This window comes from Artemia sp. Qi Xiang Cuo, chromosome 1 (assembly GCF_049724085.1).
Source record: "Artemia sp. Qi Xiang Cuo chromosome 1, ASM4972408v1, whole genome shotgun sequence".
Taxonomy (NCBI): domain Eukaryota; kingdom Metazoa; phylum Arthropoda; class Branchiopoda; order Anostraca; family Artemiidae; genus Artemia; species Artemia sp. Qi Xiang Cuo.
Window position 1 is genome coordinate 17792269 of NC_142794.1, and position 20991 is coordinate 17813259.

The 20991-nt window shown below is 34.3% G+C and overlaps 1 protein-coding gene across 3 annotated transcripts in view; it reads right to left on the bottom strand.

Moving 5' to 3' along the window:
• Positions 1–13996, bottom strand: part of alpha-Man-IIb (alpha-Mannosidase class II b) — a 147954-nt gene extending 133958 nt beyond the window's left edge. The window contains exon 1 of one of the 3 annotated variants that reach the window (XM_089091697.1): positions 13912–13996. The gene's annotated coding sequence lies outside the window, so the exon portion shown is untranslated. Of the gene's footprint in view, positions 1–13798 lie in introns of all 3 variants that reach the window. The other 2 variants (XM_089091627.1, XM_089091798.1) reach the window with 2 other exon arrangements.
• Positions 13997–20991: the final 6995 nt, after the last annotated feature.

Consider the following 20991-nt stretch of genomic DNA (forward strand, 5'->3'; position numbering starts at 1 on the left):
GGCAAAGTTCATAACTTGCAGCCCTTCCCCTGGGAACTGTGGGGGATTAAGTCATCGTAAAAGACATATTTATTAGATTTTCGATTATACTAAACACAACGGCTATCTCAAAATTTTAATTGGGTGACTTTGAGAAAAAAATTAGCGTGGGAGGGGGCCTAGTTGCCCTCCAATTTTTTTTTGTTCACTTAAAAAGGGCACTAGAACTTTTAATTTCCGTTCCAATGAGCCCTCTTACGATATTCTAGGACCACTGGGTCAATACGATTACCCCTGGGGAAAAAAAAAAACCAAATAAAAACGCACCCGTGATCTTTCTTCTGGCAAAAAATGCAAAATTCCACATTTTTATAGAAAGGAGCTTGAAACCTCTGCAGTAGGGTTATCTGATACGCTGAATATGATGGTGTGAATTTCATTAAGGTTCTACATTTTTTAGGGGGTTTTTCCCCCTTTTTTCGAAAATCAGCCAAATTTTCTCAGGCGCGTAACTTTTGATGAGTGAAATTAAACTCGATGAAACTTATTTTTTTGAAATCAGAATTAAAATTTGATTCTTTTGATGTATCTATTGGTATCAAAATTCCGTTTTTTACAGTTTTGGTTACCATTGAGCCGGGTCGCTCCTTACTTACAGTTCGTTACCACGAACTGTTTGATCCATATGGGTCTAAACAAAAACTGTCTGTCTTTGAATGGGTAAGAAAGTGCCAGAAGAAGTGATTTAGAAGAAAAAATGTAACTTCGCCCAGGAGGAAGTGAACAGTAAAGCTTTGAACAGAATGAGGAAGGAGTTGCATGTGCAGATACGCTGTCCTCGGGTGGTTTGAAGCTACGACAAGTTGTTAGTATTAACAGTGACAAGGCTATTAGCCTGAAAAAAGGCTAATGCCACATCTTTTTAGGTTCTTTTTAGGTATTTTTCTATCTTCTCTATATTTGGAGTTTATAAGTACGCCCAAAGTTGCTTTTTTGTTATGAAATATAAATGAGTCAGAAAACAATCAATATGTAACTGAATAGTGCTGGGTCGCGTATGGATGTAATATATGTATATAAAGTATACGTGTGTATACATGTAAATTATACGTATGTTAAATGTACGTAAAAATGTGTTCCAAAGCCATTTGGCTTCTGGCCATGGCTGGATTCTTCTTTACCTTTCTGCAAATATACCCCGTGGGGGTGGGTTTAATAATGAATTCTTAATAACCATATAACTTGGTTTCGAGAAGGTACAAAAATTGTCAGAACTATTTTTCTCAATTAAAACTTTGTGTGAGTTGGACTATCACTTCACCAGATTCGTCAGTAGTAGGGGCAATTAAAGAATAAAATATCCAAACAACACAAATTTCTTCCAAATACTTCATAGATATACTATTTTTTCTTGCAATTATCTTGTCTTACGATTTTTTGAATCTCTTCTTGAAATGTTGCCTCCTAAGAAATAAATTCCTGCTAACGTGCTTAGTTTGTAGAACACTGTCTAAGCAAACTTACTAGGAAGAGAAAGTAAATCCTTTCGGAATGGGAAGCCTCGTCACAGCTTAATATTCTAGTCAAACTTAATTTCTAGGATATATATATCAACCACTTAAAATTTCAAAAACTCAATAAGGACAAATGTCGCGTTCCTAACTGCAGAACATATTAAATTTTAAATTTACTAGTAAATTTAAAAATTAAATTTACTCACGGATTACTAGACTACTTGGATTAAATGGATTACTAATCCCATTATCAAACCAGATATAAACAAATATATAAAAAAAATATTTTGAAAGACTGAGATTGGAAGTGACCACACCTAAAATAAACGATTCTGTTTATTCCATTGCCAGGATAGTAAAAAGGATTGAGCATTATGCAATTATCTCCATGTAGCTAACTGAAACTAAAATATTCTGAAAAAAAAATCGTATGAACTGGGAAGGGGGTATAGCCGTAGAAATCAGCCACTCTTAGTATTACTTATGGTAATGGTAATAATTGTTAATATAAAGCACAATTATAAACAAATTTGGTTCAGCGAAAACCTTTGGTTGACAGTGAGCCAAGGGAGAACTAAGTTAAGAAACATTTTTTTTAATACGTGACCTTTCTCCCCGTAAAAATCCCATGAATCAACATAATTTGAACTCTTTTTTCTTTCAAATGGGTCGCAACAAAACATAGCCAAATATCCAATAAAAGGCAGCAAAATTTAATTAAACAAGTAACTCACTTAATTCATGGCTAGATATCTAAGTGTTTCGGGTTGATCGCTCAGTAGCTAAATAGTGATAATACTTGGCTAATAAGAAAAAAGGGTAATAGGCTGATTATTAGTGTAGGTTTGGATTTAATGTTCTAGTAAAATTGATTTTTGTTTGCAAATGATGATTGCCATCTTTGATAAAAGGAGATGAAAATTAATGTGGAAATTGACGAAGGAATTGACGAAAAAACGAGGAAATTGACGAAGTGAAAAGCTTCATTTAAGTATTTTAGTAGTTTGAAGCGACTGAATGACCTTAAAGCTCATACCTTCAAATATACATTTGAAATCTATGTTAGCAAATAAACAAAATATTTGAATCAGAAAACCATAGTTGAGTGTGAAGGAATGTTTGTAAAACAACCGGTTCCTGTACTTGTTTTTAAGATATTAAATACTGGAAAATAAAATGTTTTTTCCGTCGTCCAAACAAAAAACTGTTAGTTAATAATTTTCCCAACCATAGTCTTTCCGCCGTCCAACTAAAAACTGTTAGCTAACATTGTTAGAGAATATCTTTAACAAACTGAATACTTGCTAGAGAAAATTGTTGGAGAATTTGTTTATGTTAGCTAACAATTGTGTTTCCGCCGTCGGAAAACACCCTAAAATTTTTCATAGATATTTTAAGCTGAACATTGTATTCACATTTAAATCAACCTCAACCGAAATTGGATATTTTTGCTTGGAAATCAGAGGGTCAAATATTTTCATTGCTTGAAGTGAGTGATTTTAAGGAAAAGTCACTTTGAAAATCGATCAATCCCATCTAAACTGCTGTGTTGGCAAATCTGAAAAAATTGCAACATGTTCTTTGTTTTATAAGGAGGCTTTGAAGACCCTTATTTGTCAAGGGTCTTTCTTCAAACAAGCACAATATGTATATTCACCGTGAGCAAGACTTTTCCCCCAACGGTTTTTTTTTTTAATGAGACCACATACGAAATGGTTCCACCAATATCTTTATCTTAGCCTTGAAGCTGCAATTTAGTCTATTTAGATGTTCGGTTATGTCAAAAGGAAAAGCAAAATGTCACAGCCAAACCCGATCTTCTATCTCAAGGAATAATTCACCACATTTTTTTTTCCAAAATTCCACCAAAGCAGGAAGTAACTCTTGAAAATGTTGCAAAATCCTACCTGTGCTAAGCCAACGGACTTCTGTCTCTACGAGTGGATTAAATTTAAAAAAAACAAATTTTTTCAACTGAAAGTAAGGAGCAATATTAAAACTTAAAAAGAACACAAATCAGTACGTATGTGAGGGGGTTTGCCCCCTAGTCAATACCTCGCTCTTTACACTTAAGTTCGAATTTTGTTCCAATTCCTTAAGAAAGAACCCTGAATCACAAAGGCCGTTTAATTAGGATAGATAGCTCTTTTGAAAGTACTAAAAAAAATTATAGGAAAGAGCGAGGTATTGACTAGGGGGCAAAACCCCTCATATAAGTAATAATTTCTGTTCGTTTTAAATTTTAATGTTGCTTCTTTCTTTCAGTTGAAAAAACTATTTGTTTTTAAATCTAATTTCTGATCGTTTTTTAAATAATGGTTGACAATCCGGCACCCCCTTCATAGAAATGTCCCTTCTCCCATGAAAACATCCTCACACATAATACCCTCCCCCTGACCCCCCATTAGAAAAAATCCCTTCTGAAAACGTCTGTATACTTCCCAATAACCAATACTATATCTAAGCAATGGGCAATGTTCATAAAGAAAAAAAAAACACCTATGACAACGAGCCTAAACATGTCAAAAATTCCAAAAAGCACAAAGTAGCTTTAACAATATATAGCTGCAAATAGCTTTTCTTCTAATGATGTATAAAAATTTATTCTGGATAGAAACGGTTTTTTTTTCACCAATTCTTAATACCATACTAAGTTGTGTTCTTTTTAGATATTAAAATATTTTCAGTTCACTTATTTGCAGGGATGGCGCCGGAAATTTTTTAAAGTATTTACATTTAAATAGGAACGTACACAGTGGGAGGGTGGCTCCCCTTCCAAAGTTCTAAATGTTCCGGAATTTCCTGGCACATCTTTTTCAAATTTCGGAATTTTTATATTCTCCTAACCAGGGGTAGATCCAGGGGGCCCTCCCCTGAAGATTTTTCTGGTGCCCTCGTTGTTTCTCTTTTTTAACCTTTTTTAAATAAACTTTTAAATTATTAGCGCTCTTGTCACGTTTGCCCCCCACCCCAAGATGTTTGCTCTAGATCTGCCATTGTACCCAACAATAGGAGATGAGCATGGGTAGGTATATTCGTTGGTACTCTGGTTAAGTAACAGTTTAGAAGACCTATTTTACATACTAATATTTCTCGATGTACGGGCTCTGAAGTTTCTATGAAAGTAGGTGAGTTCTAGAAACTTACAAAGTTGAAATTTGATTTATTTCACTCTACAAAAAAATTATATTGATATCACATACTACAGTCTCCTAATGTCATTTAATAGAGATACAAAAAATGGCTGTTCTAAGGCATGAACTAGATATTTTTTGATGCTTGCTTTTTACTACCATAAACAGTTTCAACAAAGTCAATAAGCTCACAAATGTTTCTACAGAGGGTGGTTGAGGGAGCCTACAAAAGTGGGACACAGGTTTACTTTTAGAAAAGTACCATGTATGTTTGCAGAAACTAGAAAATATAGGTTACTTTACACATTTAAAATATTTCGGGTGAAAATGTGTCCCCAATCTCCTCTTTGAATAAAAGATCTAAAATTGACCTGGTCAGTTATGACCAGTATAACTGACCAGTTCAGTTACGAAAAAACGCTTATGACTGTTGCGATGATCATAATCGCTTTTTTACATTTTGACTAAGAAAGGGAAATTCGGTTGGAAAAAATTAGACTCAGAAGTATATATTCTGTATTATTGAGATAATTCATAAATTAAAAGCTACAATGGTATACCACTAGTTATGACCAGTATAACTGACCAGTTCAGTTACGAAAAAACGCTTATGACTGTTGCGATGATCATAATCGCTTTTTTACATTTTGACTAAGAAAGGGAAATTCGGTTGGAAAAAATTAGATTCAGAAGCATATATTCTGTATTAGTGAGATAATCCATAAATTAAAAGCTACAATGGTATACCACTACAGTTATGACCACTATAACTGACCAGTTCAGTTACGAAAAAACGCTTATGACTGTTGCAATGATCATAATCGCTTTTTTACATTTTGACTAAGAAAGGGAAATTCGGTTGGAAAAAATTAGACTCAGAAGTATATATTCTGTATTATTGAGATAATTCATAAATTAAAAGCTACAATGGTATACCACTAGTTATGACCAGTATAACTGACCAGTTCAGTTACGAAAAAACGCTTATGACTGTTGTGATGATCATAATCGCTTTTTTACATTTTGACTAAAAAAGGGAAATTCGGTTGGAAAAAATTAGACTCAGAAGTATATATTCTGTATTATTGAGATAATTCATAAATTAAAAGCTACAATGGTATACCACTACAGTTATGACCAGTATAACTGACCAGTTCAGTTACGAAAAAACGTTTATGACTGTTGCGATGATCATAATCGCTTTTTTACATTTTGACTAAGAAAGGGAAATTCGGTTGGAAAAAATTAAACTCAGAAGCATATATTCTGTATTAGTGAGATAATCCATAAATTAAAAGCTACAATGGTATACCACTACAGTTATGACCAGTATAACTGACCAGTTCAGTTACGAAAAAACGCTTATGACTGTTGCGATGATCATAATCGCTTTTTTACATTTTGACTAAGAAAGGGAAATTCGGTTGGAAAAAATTTGACTCAGAAGTATATATTCTGTATTATTGAGATAATTCATAAATTAAAAGCTACAATGGTATACCACTACAGTTATGACCAGTATAACTGACCAGTTCAGTTACGAAAAAACGCTTATGACTGTTGCGATGATCATAATCGCTTTTTTACATTTTGACTAAGAAAGGGAAATTCGGTTGGAAAAAATTAGACTCAGAAGCATATATTCTGTATTAGTGAGACAATCCATAAATTAAAAGCTACAATGGTATACCACTACAGTTATGACCAGTATAACTGACCAGTTCAGTTACGAAAAAACGCTTATGACTGTTGCGATGATCATAATCGCTTTTTTACATTTTGACTAAGAAAGGGAAATTCGGTTGGAAAACATTAGACTCAGAAGTATATATTCTGTATTATTGAGATAATTCATAAATTAAAAGCTACAATGGTATACCTCTACAGTTATGACCAGTATAACTTACCAGTTCAGTTACGAAAAAACGCTTATGACTGTTGCAATGATCATAATCGCTTTTTTACATTTTGACTAAGAAAGGGAAATTCGGTTGGAAAAAATTAGACTCAGAAGCATATATTCTGTATTAGTGAGATAATCCATAAATTAAAAGCTACAATGGTATACCTCTACAGTTATGACCAGTATAACTGACCAGTTCAGTTACGAAAAAACGCTTGTGACTGTTGCGATGATCATAATCGCTTTTTTACATTTTGACTAAGAAAGGGAAATTCGGTTGGAAAAAATTAGACTCGGAAGCATATATTCTGTATTAGTGAGATAATCCATAAATTAAAAGCTACAATGGTATACCTCTACAGTTATGGCCAGTATAACTGACCAGTTCAGTTACGAAAAAACGCTTATTACTGTTGCGATGATCATAATCGCTTTTTTACATTTTGACTAAGAAAGGGAAATTCGGTTGGAAAAAATTAGACTCAGAAGCATATATTCTGTATTAGTGAGATAATCCATAAATTAAAAGCTACAATGGTATACCTCTACAGTTATGACCAGTATAACTGACCAGTTCAGTTACGAAAAAACGCTTATGACTGTTGCGATGATCATAATCGCTTTTTTACATTTTGACTAAGAAAGGGAAATTCGGTTGGAAAAAATTAGACTCAGAAGTATATATTCTGTATTATTGAGATAATTCATAAATTAAAAGCTACAATGGTATACCTCTACAGTTATGACCAGTATAACTGGCCAGTTCAGTTACGAAAAAACGCTTATGACTGTTGCGATGATCATAATCGCTTTTTTACATTTTGACTAAGAAAGGGAAATTCGGTTGGAAAAAATTAGACTCGGAAGCATATATTCTGTACTAGTGAGATAATCCATAAATTAAAAGCTACAATGGTATACCTCTACAGTTATGGCCAGTATAACTGACCAGTTCAGTTACGAAAAAACGCTTATGACTGTTGCGATGATCATAATCGCTTTTTTACATTTTGACTAAGAAAGGGAAATTCGGTTGGAAAAATTAGACTCAGAAGAACATATTCTGTATTAATGAGATAATCCATAAATTAAAAGCTACAATGGTATACCTCTACAGTTATGGCCAGTATAATTGACCATTCAGTTACGAAAAAACGCTTATGACTGTTGCGATGATCATAATCGCTTTTTTACATTTTGACTAAGAAAGGGAAATTCGGTTGGAAAAAATTAGACTCAGAAGCATATATTCTGTATTAGTGACATAATCCGTAAATTAAAAGCTACAATGGTATACCTCTACAGTTATGGCCAGTATAACTGACCAGTTCAGTTACGAAAAAACGCTTATGACTTTTGCGATGATCATAATCGTTTTTTTACATTTTGACTAAGAAAGGGAAATTCGGTTGGAAAAAATTAGACTCAGAAGTATATATTCTGTATTAGTGAGATAATCCATAAATTAAAAGCTACAATGGTATACCTCTACAGTTATGGCCAGTATAACTGACCATTCAGTTACGAAAAAACGCTTATGACTGTTGCGATGATCATAATCGCTTTTTTACATTTTGACTAAGAAAGGGAAATTCGGTTGGAAAAAATTAGACTCAGAAGCATATATTCTGTATTAGTGAGATAATCCGTAAATTAAAAGCTACAATGGTATACCTCTACAGTTATGGCCAGTATAACTGACCAGTTCAGTTACGAAAAAACGCTTATGACTGTTGCGATGATCATAATCGCTTTTTTACATTTTGACTAAGAAAGGGAAATTCGGTTGGAAAAAATTAGACTCAGAAGAACATATTCTGTATTAATGAGATAATCCATAAATTAAAAGCTACAATGGTATACCTCTACAGTTATGGCCAGTATAACTGACCATTCAGTTACGAAAAAACGCTTATGACTGTTGCGATGATCATAATCGCTTTTTTACATTTTGACTAAGAAAGGGAAATTCGGTTGGAAAAAATTAGACTCAGAAGCATATATTCTGTATTAGTGAGATAATCCGTAAATTAAAAGCTACAATGGTATACCTCTACAGTTATGGCCAGTATAACTGACCAGTTCAGTTACGAAAAAACGCTTATGACTGTTGCGATGATCATAATCGCTTTTTTACATTTTGACTAAGAAAGGGAAATTCGGTTGGAAAAAATTAGACTCAGAAGTATATATTCTGTATTAGTGAGATAATCCATAAATTAAAAGCTACAATGGTATACCTCTACAGTTATGGCCAGTATAACTGACCAGTTCAGTTACGAAAAAACGCTTATGACTGTTGCGATGATCATAATCGCTTTTTTACATTTTGACTAAGAAAGGGAAATTCGGTTGGAAAAAATTAGACTCAGAAGCACATATTCTGTATTAATGAGATAATCCATAAATTAAAAGCTACAATGGTATACCTCTACAGTTATGGCCAGTATAACTGACCATTCAGTTACGAAAAAACGCTTATGACTGTTGCGATGATCATAATCGCTTTTTTACATTTTGACTAAGAAAGGGAAATTCGGTTGGAAAAAATTAGACTCAGAAGCATATATTCTGTATTAGTGAGATAATCCGTAAATTAAAAGCTACAATGGTATACCTCTACAGTTATGGCCAGTATAACTGACCAGTTCAGTTACGAAAAAACGCTTATGACTGTTGCGATGATCATAATCGCTTTTTTACATTTTGACTAAGAAAGGGAAATTCGGTTGGAAAAAATTAGACTCAGAAGTATATATTCTGTATTACTGAGATAATTCATAAATTAAAAGCTACAATGGTATACCTCTACAGTTATGGCCAGTATAACTGACCAGTTCAGTTACGAAAAAACGCTTATGACTGTTGCGATGATCATAATCGCTTTTTTACATTTTGACTAAGAAAGGGAAATTCGGTTGGAAAAAATTAGTCTCGGAAGCATATATTCTGTATTAGTGAGATAATCCATAAATTAAAAGCTACAATGGTATACCTCTACAGTTATTGCCAGTATAACTGACCAGTTCAGTTACGAAAAAACGCTTATGACTGTTGCGATGATCATAATCGCTTTTTTACATTTTGACTAAGAAAGGGAAATTCGGTTGGAAAAAATTAGACTCAGAAGCATATATTCTGTATTAGTGAGATAATCCATAAATTAAAAGCTACAATGGTATACCTCTACAGTTATGACCAGTATAACTGACCAGTTCAGTTACGAAACAACGCTTATGACTGTTGCGATGATCATAATCGCTTTTTTACATTTTGACTAAGAAAGGGAAATTCGGTTGGAAAAAATTAGACTCAGAAGTATATATTCTGTATTATTGAGATAATTCATAAATTAAAAGCTACAATGGTATACCTCTACAGTTATGACCAGTATAACTGACCAGTTCAGTTACGAAAAAACGCTTATGACTGTTGCGATGATCATAATCGCTTTTTTACATTTTGACTAAGAAAGGGAAATTCGGTTGGAAAAAATTAGACTCAGAAGCATATATTCTGTATTAGTGAGATAATCCATAAATTAAAAGCTACAATGGTATACCTCTACAGTTATGACCAGTATAACTGACCAGTTCAGTTACGAAAAAACGCTTATGACTGTTGCGATGATCATAATCGCTTTTTTACATTTTGACTAAGAAAGGGAAATTCGGTTGGAAAAAAATTAGACTCAGAAGTATATATTCTGTATTATTGAGATAATTCATAAATTAAAAGCTACAATGGTATACCTCTACAGTTATGACCAGTATAACTGACCAGTTCAGTTACGAAAAAACGCTTATGACTGTTGCGATGATCATAATCGCTTTTTTACATTTTGACTAAGAAAGGGAAATTCGGTTGGAAAAAATTAGACTCAGAAGCATATATTCTGTATTAGTGAGATAATCCATAAATTAAAAGCTACAATGGTATACCACAAACTACGAGGTACAAATTACGATACTGTACAGTTAGTAATACTGGATAGTTGCTTATTATGTAAAAAATGTTTAGGAATTTCACCAGATTCCTGGGACAGAGAACAATTTTCTACCATCAATCTCAATAAGTAATTTTATTTCGGTCCGACCCCGTTTTCCTGGGGGTTTCGGGCTGTTTTTTTTTTAGATTTCCGTAAACTATTTTTCGTAATGAACTCTTACAATTACAATTAATCGAAATAACAGTTGCCATTCCTGTGTCAAGTTCAAATAGCGATTTTTTCTTGCTTGTGTTTTGCTAGAATTCACTCTCTACTAAGTTGAATTTGACACTGCAGCGCTCATTAAGAAACTGTTCGATTTATTAATGAACACAAACTAAATTCTAATGAAGGTTAGGATACGATTCAGCGTGAACTAACCTGTTGGGTAGAACAGACAATTCTTTAAATTCCTTTGAACTGCAATTTGTTGAAACTCAATTGGAAGCTTTCTGAATTATTTGGTATAAGAATGGCCGTTTTACCAAAAGGTTATTATGGCCGTTTACCAAAGGTTATTATGAAGTGAATGATATATTAGGCTACATTAGACCTCCATTTGAAGATTGTTTTTCCGAGCTAGTTAAATTTGTTACAAAAGAGCAATACAATTTGATTCTCAACTCGACGCTCTTTTAAAATATGAAATTTGCTACCATTGCAATTATGCCCCAGCCCCTACCCTAATACCTGAAAATAGCCCTAAGGTATATACGAAAGCTTGCTAATTTTGCTGTTTATTTTTCAGTTCAAATTGGCATTGTTTGCAATGGCGTAGCTTCTGGGAAAGGCATGGGGTAAAAATTCTCCCTGGGAACAGCATCTGCTGGGTTGCCACTTAAATAAACCTATTTTTTTTTTTTTCAGAGTTGATCTTATCGACTCAGTGGTCCTATAATATCGTGAGAAGGCTCATTTGAAAGGAAAGTAGAAGTTCTAGTGCCCTTTTTAAGTGAACAAAAAGATTGGAGGGCAACTAGGCCCCCCCCCATTTCTTCCCAAAAATCGTCCGAATAAAATTTTGAGATAGCCATTTTGTTCATAATAGTTGAAAAACCCAATAATTATACCTTTGGATATAATATGACCCCCACATAGCCCCGGGGGAAAAGGTTTTTAAGTTATACAAATAGCCCATTGTTTACGCATACTATTTGCTATTGGGAAGCATGCATATATTTTAGGGTGGGAAGACGAATTTTCTGCTGCCTTTTTTCACGAAGGAACTTTCCATGGGGAGGGAAGTTCCCAGGGGGCGAATTTGTCAGAGAAAATTATACATTGGGGGAGTTTGCCAGAATTCCATAAAAATTTTTTTACATCTCTTGCTTTCTCTTTTCCGTCTAAATTTTACGCGTGGAGTTATTGTGGTTATTGTCCTGGGTAAATTTTTCCCGGGATTGAATTGTCTAGAGGATATATCCGTGGGGAGGGTATTTCATCGTGGAGGTTGGGCGAAATTTCTTGGGATTATTCAAAAAACGATAAGAAATTAAATGAAAAAAACAATTTTTTTCAACTGAAAGCAAGGAGCAACATTAAAACTTAAAACATACAGAAATGATTACGCATATGAAGGGGGTTACCTCCTCCTTAACACCTCGCTCTTTACACTAAAGTTTGAATTTTGTCCCAATTCTTTAATAACGATTCCTGAAACACAAGGGTGGTTTAATTGGAACAATAAGAAGATTTTTTCAAAAGTAATAAGAAACTTTAGCGTAAAGAGCGTGGTGTTGAGGAGGTAACCCCCTTCATATCCGTAATAATTCCTGTCCGTTTTAAATTTTAATGTTGCTCATTTCAACTTTCAGTTGAAAAAACCTGTTCTTTTTTATTTAATACGCATAATAGAGCATAAAGTATGGAGTCTAATGGTACTAAGTTTATTTTATCAAAATATTTTTTTTCTGTGGAACCGCCACGATAGAATGGTGCCTTATTTATTTTCTTCATCTCGAGGCAGTTGTTAAGGGAGGATAGGGGTGAAAAACATGACATTGCCACTGGGTACTGTAAAACCTTCCTACGTATATGATTGTTCGGTATTATCAACCAATTGCTCATGAGAAAACAAGCGCAAAAATAACACACACACCTACAAAATCAGCTAATTGTCTTTAAGTTCTAGTTCTATATTCAGGCAAAGTAGGTATTATACTGACCACACCCAAGAAGTCAAGTTAGGTTAATTCTAATGAAATATACCAAAATCTGATGAAAACATAATACTTAAGTAACAAAATTATGGAAACTGCAACAGAGAATTATGGAAAGGAGGTCAACCTGAACGCATTATATTAAATATTTAGCCTTACCTAACGAGCTCTATGCACTAAACATTTAATTAAAATATACCTGCATAGTTGTTTTCCTCACTCAGGCTAAGCTGATTATCTCCAAGTGGACACAGAGAAACCGGTTTTGAACAGATCAAGAACAACAGTGTGGTCGGTATAATACGTAAGTACCTTAGGTAATAATGGGAAGGGGTAGCCTAGGGTATAATTGCCATAGTAGCAAATAAAAAATTTGAAAGAGTCTTGAATCTGAAAGCTTTTGGCAGTGCTCTTTAGTTATTACTGTAATTAGTTCAGAAACGAAATCTTGTATAAAATTAAGCAAACACGCTATCAAACTGCTGTGACAGAAACAATTTTAGGCTTAGCACTTAAGAAGGGAGGAGGACAGAATGAAGCAGAAGCACTCTTCACATTTAAGGATATTTTCATTCGCTGACGATAATAACACTGTTCTATAATTTTATTAAAATAACGATCACTTTTAGTTTGAACTATCTAGAAGGATGATTGAAGTAGTCTAGCTGTGACACTTAAAATTTATCAAAAATATATATTATGATAAATATCTAAAAATTTTAAGGTTTATGCAAACATTTCCATATCCCCTGAAATAGAAAACTAGGTAAATATCTAGCAAATCATATTATTGACTTACGCATAAAGTGAATATACCACTCGATGCCTTTTTTTATGCTGATTACGAATATAATAACCATTTCTATCGGAAATGATTTCACCCCCCCCCCCTATATATGCCAATTAAGTGTATATATTTCTAAAATAGGGGGGGGGAAATTATGTTTCTGATGTAAATGGGAGGTAAGTTTAAACTTTACCCCCACCCCCTAATGTAGAAATACATACCGTGAATTGGCATATATAGGGGGGGGGGCAGAAAATATGCGTAAGTCAACAAAATGATTTGGTAGATATTTACCGAAAACTATACTTAAACATCGTGTAGGTATTTAAATTACCAAAGTAAAGTATGACATACCAAAAACGTCATTTGAATAAAGCTATTCCAACATTACTTTCTCTTTTTATACTGATGGTGAAACAAAATGACAAATATTATCAAGTTTCTTACGTAGTACAAGGCAGTCAAATACCCTTGTCTTAGCTATACCCGAAAGCCTCGGGGTTCTTACACTGTCCGCAACTCTTGATGCGAGACCAGCCGTCTTCAAACTGAGAAACAAACTGCTCCACATTATGTGGACCACATATCTCTTAGAATTCCAAACGAACGCAGAGTAGCGCAGAAATTTCTCCGATTCACAACTAACAAGATGATGGTTGTGGAAGGATGATATAAAAGTGAAACATATTAGCTATAAATGGAGGATTGGGTGCTAGATCAGGGCAAACGTATAAAACTCACATTACTGTAAATAAGATTTAACACTAAACAGCTAACTATACAGGACAAAGGTTGTCATACCAACTGAATAATTATCCTGCAGAAATATTAAAGAATTATGGGGCTTTTTAACGTTTGTTTTTAACATTGTGTTGTTTTCATATTAACAGAAAACACAAAAAATATAAATACGACGAACGGGTCTATGGCCAGTAAGTGAAAACTAAGAAAAAAAACAAAAACGAATATTTCGCCCGTATTTAACAAGGCGTCTTCAGCGTAGAGAAAAACAATAAACTAATATAAAAGTTCAAAATAGGGATAAAATCCTTTTTAATAGACAGTGTATAGAAATTCACAAAAAACACCAGATATTTCGGTCACATATACCGTCATCAGTAGTAAAACTAAACTTAAACAATTTAAAACAAAAGTTTATATACGAAATCAAATAAACCTACATATTGTTTAATTATCCAATTCTTTTCAAAGCAAAGGCGGAAGCTAGCCTCTTTGACCTTCTTGGATTCGGTTCATTAGCGTTTAATGATATAACATTTGGACAAGGGTTAACTACATTGGGTGATTTGAACTTTACTCTGTCAGATTTTAATAAATTATCATAGATAGAGTTCGGCCCAAGTTCACCTGTATCCCTATTCAAAGCAATATTCTTGAATAAGATTTTCTTTATTTCAAGAGTTTCACGAAAATTATGCTTTAAACCCCGATCCCTAGAAATCAAAGAGACATTCTCAAACAAAATAAAATGGTCTGGAAAATTGAAAATATGTTCTGAAAGGGCCGAAGTAAAATCTTCAGACTTAGAATCTTGCTATAAAGCCGAAGAAATAGAATTTTTATGCTGTAATAATCTCATCTCCAAACTCTGGTTAGTACGTCCCATATATGAGCTTCCACAAGTACCTGGGATCTGATAAACCCCATTTTGTTGCCCCAATGAAGTTAGATCCTTCCCAGAATTTAGAAAACTACTCAAAGTATTTTTACTCTTTAAAGCTACCCTCAGACCATTATTCTGTAAAATTCTTTTAAGTTTTTTCACTTAGCCGGGATACACATGGTAATGAACAAAAGCATCCGTCTCCCGAGTTGTCTCCAAGATTTCCTTAGAAATCTCTAGAAACCTTTTTCTTCTTTTTGAAAAAGTCTAGTTAATTAACCACTTTCGACCAATGTTGTTTATTAGTATTTTCCTTAGAAAAGACAACTCCTCCTCAAAAAATTTTGGAGAGCAAATACTAGAGATCCGGTCAGTTAAAGAAATGATCAAACTAATTTTTACTTGGCAAGCGTGACCGGAACTAAGAAAAAAATCTATTGTTATTTGTCAGCTTTCTGCAAATTTCAAAATCCAGACTATTTTCATTTTTTAAAAGAAGAACATCAAGAAAAGTAAGTTTCCTATCCACTTCTAATTGAAGAGTAAAAACGAAATCCCCCCCAAAAAATAAGGATGTTAAAAAAATCACTTCAATTCCTCCTTCTCATGATTCCATACTAAAATTATGTCATCCATATACCGGCCCCAAAAAATATGTTTTAAAAAATATGAATCTAACGCAACTATTTAAATATTCTCCACAAAGGTATTAACTAATAAAGGGGATTAAGGGGCCCCCATAGGTAAACCAAATTGCTTAACAGCTTTCCTTCTAGAAGAGTTTCAGCTGCTTCTACATCAATATTTTTATACTACATGCTAAATATATATATATATATATATATATATATATATATATATATATATATATATATATATATATATATATATATATATATATATATATATATATATATATATATATATATATATATATATATATATATATATAGATATATATATATATATATATATATATATATATATATATATATATATATATATATATATATATATATATAAACTAAAAATAAAAATATATATAAAACTTAATCACCTAAAAAGATAATATACAATTACTTAATATCTACAATTTGAAGCCACCTTCGTGAAGACGCCTTGTTAGATACGGGCAAAATATTCCCTTTTGTTTTTTTTTCTTCGTTTTCATTTACTGGCCAGAGACCCGTTTGTCGTATTTATATTTTTGTTTTCTGTCATGGCTGGCCAGTTTGGTTTTAGATCTTTTATTTTATATTAATGACATCAAATTTGGAAGTTCACTCCAAAAGTATTCAAAAATACACGCATGTAACCTAAAAAACGATTTAGATAGGTCAGAAGTTTGAGAAAAGTCGTTAAGAGCCTTAATTTCGAGAAAAAAATATTTATGTGAGCAACATCATTTTTATTTACATATATTGCAATGACGTTGTCACACTTGTCAAACTTCCCAGGAAAAATTGAAGATTTTCAGGTATGGAGAAGCAGTGGCGGATCCATAGGGGAACGAGGGAGCGCGCGCCTTAGCGTAGTCAAAAGTAGTGTAATTTACTTAATTAACTCAAGTTTGCGTTAATTAAACTTGCGTTAAAACGCTCTTAATGTATTTTATCGGATTAACCCGTTTTGCGCCCCCCGATTTGTTTTTCGGATCAACCTATTTTGCGCCCCCTTCCCAAAAAATTCTGGATCGGCTCCAGTGGAGAAGTACATTAAATCAAACAGTTCATGGTATAATGTACATGTTAAACCCATAAACACTTACTGGGTTTCAACTGTAAGTAAATCAACTTACAGTTTAAATCAAACTGTAAGTAAGGAGGGATCCAGATCAATACTAACAGAAACTCTAAAAAACGGAATTTTGATACCAATAGATACATTAAAAGAATTGGATTTTTATACTGATTTCAAATATATAGGTTTAATCAAGTTTACGTGCCTGATATGAAGGGGGATCCCAAGCTCAACACCTCGGTCTCTTTCTCGCAACTCTATTTTTCAAAACAATAAAAAGCTTTAGCGTAAAGAGCGAGGCGTTGAGGAGGGTACAGCCTCTCTCATATACGGAATAATATCTGTTCGTTTTAAGTTTTAATGGTGCTTTTTACTTTCAGTTAAATAAACTTGTTTTTTTTTTATATTTATTGCTTAAAGACCAAAAAACGGGTAATTGCAAAAATATTTGTGTATATTTTGACAAGGGATTACAATAATTTAAAAACCTTAAAATAAGAAAACCGAAAGGCTGAAGCTTAGTAGAAATCCTTTATATAATATATATATATATATATATATATATATATATATATATATATATATATATATATATATATATATATATATATATATATATATATATATATATATATATATATATATATATATATATATATATATATATATATATATATATATATATATATATATATATATATATATATACACACATATATACATATATATATATATATATATATATATATATATATATATATATATATATATATATATATATATATATATATATATATATATATATATATATATATATATATATATATATATATATATATATATATATATATATATATATATATATAAGTAGAAGTGACCCTAAGGCTCCGAACATGACCACGTGGTCATGTCAGCATTTTTAATGCTGACGGGGCTCCTAATAAGGGCATAGACTCCCTAGGGAGAACACGTGGTTAATGGGGTCAATGACCTAAATTGATTGCGTAATCAAAGTGTGTCAACAACAACAACATCGACCTTGACATTCGCTGAGAGCGTGCACTTACAACAACAACAACATCGACCTTGGAACACCTGTGCTGTCGACCTCAATTCACCTATCGTGAATCAATAATTCACCTTAGAAACAACAAATTAATTCCCCTTTCTTGACAGGTCAATCAACCAATGATATCATCTGTCAGACTTTAAAAATTTTCGCCTAGAAACGATTCTCCAAGAATAGATCCAAGTAATTAATGTCATTGCCTCGGAAAGAACTCTTTTGGTCGAACTCCAAAGGATATTAAAAGCCCAAGGCCATGGAAACAATTCTCCAAGAAACATCTTAGCGATGAATTATTTTAGCGCGGGAATCAGGTTTCTTATTAATTTGAAATGCATTAGCGCAGAGATGCCAAAAACAAAAGGAACACGCTGAATTACGTTTAGGGATTATTTGGGCGAAACTGTTTTAGACAGGTTATGGAACTATTTCGGCAAAACAGTTAGAGACATTTTAAAAGATGATTTTTGAAGAGGTTTTAGAAGAGAATTTAATGGTGAAACTCTGTGGTCGTTATAATACACAAGTTTCATTTGAACAGTGTTGTGAGGTCCTCTAACCCAACCCCAAAGGGTTCCAATCCTCCTACCCCACCCCCAAAGGAAGCCCCCAGTCCTCAAAAGTCCCCCCAACTCTCCCCGGATCCCCCGGGCCCCGCCCGGGCCCCCCACACCTACACCGGCCCTCCCCGGGCCCCACACCGGCCCCTCCCCCGCCCACCCGCCCCCCCGGGGCCCCACGGCCCTCCACCGGTCCCCCCAGGTCCCCCCGGCCCCCAACTGCCCCCCGGACCCCCAAAGGCCCTCCCTGTGCCCCAAAGGCCCTCCCTGTGCCCCAAAGGCCCACCCCCGGCCCCCCAAGGGCCCCCGGCCCAGAGAAGCGCCGCCGGGACGCCCCGTGGGTCAGGAAAGCGCCACAGAGTGTACCGCAGGGATATGCCGTGGGTCAGGAAAGTGACGTGGGGGATGCACCGCAAGGAGGCACCGCAGGAAAGCGCTGCAGGATGTGTCGCAGGGATGCGCCTCAAAAAAAAGTAAACTAAAAGTAAAAATTTCAAAATATTACCCCCCCAACTCCCGCCACCGACCCCCAAAGGTCCTCCCCTGGTCCTCAAAGGTCCCCCCGAGCTCCCAGAGGACCACCGCCCCACAAGGGCCCCACAGACCCTCAAAAGCTCTCCCCACGCACCCGTCTTTCGTTGATGTGTGTTGTCTGAAACCTATGATTTGGGATGTGTAGTTTGCTACTTCAGGCTTTTCTGAGCTAAGGTTTCCTAGTCTTTCCTAGGTGAATGTTGTCTAAAACCAATAGTTTGGGATGAGTAGTTTGCTATTTCAGGCTTTTATGAGCTAGGTTTCTTAGCGTTTCGTTGGTGTGTGTTGTCTGAAACATATGATTTGGGATATGTAGTTTGCTAATTTTGACTGTACTGAGCTGGTTTTCTTATCAGTTAAGAGGTGTGTGGTGTCTGAAACCTATGATTTGGGATGTGTAGTTTTCTATTTTCGAATTTTCTGAGCTCGATTTCTTAGCCTTTCATAGGTATGCGTTGTCAGAAAATTGTGATTTGGGATGTATAGTTTGCTATTTCAGGCTTTTCTGAGCTAAGGTTTTCTAGTATTTCGTAGGTGAATGTTGTCTGAAACCAATAGTTTGGGATGAGTAGTTTGCTATTTTTGACTTTTTCTGAGCTAGGTTTTTAGTCTCTTCGTTGGTGTGTGTTGACTGAAACCGATGATTTGGGATATGTAGTTTGCTATTTTTGACTTTTCTGAGCTGGATTTCTTAGTCTTTCATAGGTGTGTGTTGTCTGAAACCTATGATTTGGGATGGGTGGATTGCTACTTTTGACTTGTCTGAGCTGGATTTCTTAGCCTTTCATAGGTGTTTGTTGTCTGAAACCTATAGTTTGGGATGACTAGTTTGCTATTTTTGACTTTTCTGAGCTAGGTTTCTTAGCCGTTCATAGGTGAGTGTTGTCTGAAACCTATGATTTGGGATATGTAATTTGCTATTTCCGACTTTTCATAACCGGATTTCTTAGTCTTTCGTAGGTGTGTGGCGTCTGAAACCTATGATTTGGGGTGTGTGGGTTGCTATTTTTTTTACTTTTCTGAGCTGGATTTCGTAGCCATTCGTAGGTTTGTTTTGACTGAAACCTATGATTTGGGATGGTTAATTTGCTATTTTCGACTTTTCTGAGCTAGATTTCTTAGCCGATCATATGTGTGTCCTTTCAGAAAATTATGATTTGGGAGGTGTAGTTGGCTTTTTGGACTTTTCAGAGCTAGGATTCTTAGTCAATCGTAGGTGTTTGTTGTCTGAAACTTCGAGTTTGGGATGAGTAGTTGGATATTTCAGACTTTTCTGAGCTAAGGTTTCTTAATATTACGTAGGTGAATGCTGTCTGAAACTTATGATGCGGGATATGTTCATTACTATTTTGAGCTTTTCTGAGTTATATCTCTTAGTCTTTTCATATGTGTAAAGTGTCTGAAACCTATGATTTGGGGTGTGTATTTTGCTATTTTTGACTTTTCTGAGTTAGGTTTCATAGACTTTCATAGGTATTTGTTGTTAGAACAATATTATTAGTGATGTGTAGTTTGCTATTTCAGGCTATTCTGAGCTAAGGTTTTCTAGTATTTCGTAGGTGAATGTTGTCTGAAACCAATAGTTTGGGATGAGTAGTTTGCTATTTTTGACTTTTTCTGAGCTAGGTTTCTTAGTCTTTCGTTGGTGTGTGTTGACTGAAACCTATGATTTGGGATATGTAGTTTGCTATTTTTGACTTTTCTGAGCTGGATTTCTTAGTCTTTAATAGGTATGTGTTGTCTGAAACCTATGATTTGGGATGGGTGGATTGCTACTTTTGACTTTTCTGAGCTGGATTTCTTAGCCTTTCATAGGTGTTTTTTGTCTGAAACCTATAGTTTGGGATGACTAGTTTGATATTTTTGACTTTTCTGAGCTAGGTTTCTTAGCCGTTCATAGGTGAGTGCTGTATGAAACCTATGATTTGGGATATGTAATTTGCTATTTCTGACTTTTCATAACCGGATTTCTTAGTCTTTCGTAGGTGTGTGATGTCTGAAAC